At 34.3% G+C, this 2,500-nt stretch overlaps 1 pseudogene; it reads left to right on the forward strand.

Annotated features, from left to right (window-relative positions):
* The window catches only part of LOC137656446 (thrombospondin type-1 domain-containing protein 7B-like), a 71,382-nt pseudogene that overhangs the window by 28,951 nt on the left and 39,931 nt on the right, over positions 1-2,500 (forward strand).

Genomic DNA, 2,500 nt, shown 5'->3' on the forward strand with positions numbered 1-2,500 from the left:
TATCAATTGGATTATCTTGGGATATTGAAGTTAGAAAAGATTTTGCATAGTGCATATGTACTTTTATTGAGTTGTTCCTGTGTAATGGAATAGCAGGCATAAATATGGCATCGTGTCTGGATAGTAGAGCATTTCAGAGGATTGTACATTTAAACAAGTTTAAACATAAAAAACTTGAATAGTGGGTATTCTTAGGGATAAGAATTCAGTTGTGATATAAAAGTGCCAGGCACACTATTCTATCATATTTATCTTCGTCATGTTTTTTTTTTTTTTTAAGTTTTCTGAGTTTATATGTTAAAAATTTATTACAGCAAGTTACAGTTTTTGTGTTTCTTGTAATGTCACACAATAGCAGAAACAGTACACTACAGCTACAGAATATATGACGAAAATCAATATGAAATATGTTTAATAGAAATTTTTTCTACCTCACTGTGGGAACGAACTAAAATTTCTTCAAACGAAACACAATATAGCTGTCAACCATGCCAACAGAGGCCTTAAAAGTAGCCATATCCTAATTGCATTGAAGGATTTACATGGCGAGACAACTGTCATATATACCAGTGAGTTATACCCAACTTTGCGATCCATTATACCCAAATGATAATATTTGATTCAAATTATCCCTAATGAGTTAATATATGTTTACATTACACAATATCCTATTCAATAGAAATAATTTGTTTCACCACACATGGCAAGGTAGTCACCAATCATGCTAATATGAGGTAGAACCTTATTCTAATTGAACACGATATTGTGTTGACTTTCCTCATTTATTGATTCATTAAGGGTAATATTAATTGAATATTATTAATTGGGTCTAATGGGTCGGAAAGTTGAATAATAATATCTGTTATGTATTACAGTTGTTTCATCAGGTAGGGGAGACCGGGGCTAGTTGGCACATTTTTTACATTTTTACTTATAGGTATAAAACTATTGGGTATCTTACAGATTTTATTATATGAATGAAAAATATAAACATCTGACTACATTTCATTGCATCTCAGACGTTGGTTCATGACCAAATAAAAACACAATTTTGTTTCAAAAATATTTCTCACATGTGCCAACATACCCCGCATGCGGGTTAAGTTGGCACACAGTGAGGGGCTAGTTGGATCATAATTTTTTGTCTAGTTTAAAAGACTATTTAAACACTATTTAGTAGAGCACCTATTCTTAATATCATAGAAATCAAAGCACTTAATATCACAAATGTTTAAACAAATGTTTTTTTATCTGGCAAGCAAGAAAATAAAACTGGTGTTTGAAGGTCCGAAAGGGAAACTTATTGCAAATCACACTTTTTGTTATGAAAATAAGAAAATAAACACTACCAGGTGAATCACAATTTTCACTTTAACTAAAAGAAAACCAGATCTAATGAAGTACCTTAAGCCTTCAATGTAGTCTGTGAAAACATTCAAATCACAAAGCAAATGTTAAACTTTCAAAACTAGTCTGATTCATCATTTGAATCACAGTGAATACAATTAAAAAACAAATTTTTATCAGTGAAATTTTCATGAGCCCACCTTTCGCAAACCAGGCATTGCACCCCGATTCCTCGCGATTTGCTATTGGAAAATGGTTTTGCACATACCAATCAGTAGGTTTCCTCCTCTTCAGATTCTGAGCTTTGCGGAGTTCTTTGTTTTGTTTTCTTTTTCCCTGAAAGCATAATTCTTCAAATCTTCACTTTGACTTTTGACTTTTTCTCCTCTAATGCTCTTTTGACTGGAGTATCTGTCAAGATTGCAGTGGTTCGTTTCATTTTGTTCAATGAGTTTCCCTTTCTTGAACCTGCCTTAGGTAGTGGTCTTACTGCTTCTGGTGTTAAGCTCAAGTTTATTTTTGTGTGTGTAGGGACTCGTGAATTAGATGGTGTCGGTTCATTTATGTGACTGATTGCCATATTCGGAGCCGCAAGTTCATTTATCCCCTCTAATTAGGCATCCCTGAGTGTGGAAGGCGAACCAGCTTGGTTTATAGTTTTGTCTGTAGCCTCCGATGGATATACTGTAGATTCAGCATACCAGAGCTTCCATTTTCTTAGGATGCTTGCATTTCAGACAAATCATTAGACAAAGCCCTGTCTGTTACATAAGCACCCATAAAATCTTCTTCCTGAAATATATCTCTATTGAAGGGTGAAATCCCTGTAGATTTGAACCCAGGAAAGATATTAGTGGGAGGTACAGCAAGTGGTAATGCAGTAGAAATTATTCCTGGAATATCATATATAGTAATTGTAGAACCTAGATGATTTGTCATCCAAGAGTCCCAAGATCTATTTACTTACTTGCTCAGTGGTCCGTAAACACTTATATCAACCGGTTGCATCCTATGAGAACAGTGTTGGGGGGAATGAAAGAGCATCCATTCCATTTGCTTTACAATAATTCAGGTCATCTATGGACATGTGAGACTCATGATTGTCTAGTAATAAAAGAGCTGGGCGATCTTTTAAAACCTTTAGTATGTTTCA

Source organism: Palaemon carinicauda, chromosome 17 (genome assembly GCF_036898095.1).
Source record: "Palaemon carinicauda isolate YSFRI2023 chromosome 17, ASM3689809v2, whole genome shotgun sequence".
Lineage (NCBI taxonomy): Eukaryota > Metazoa > Arthropoda > Malacostraca > Decapoda > Palaemonidae > Palaemon > Palaemon carinicauda.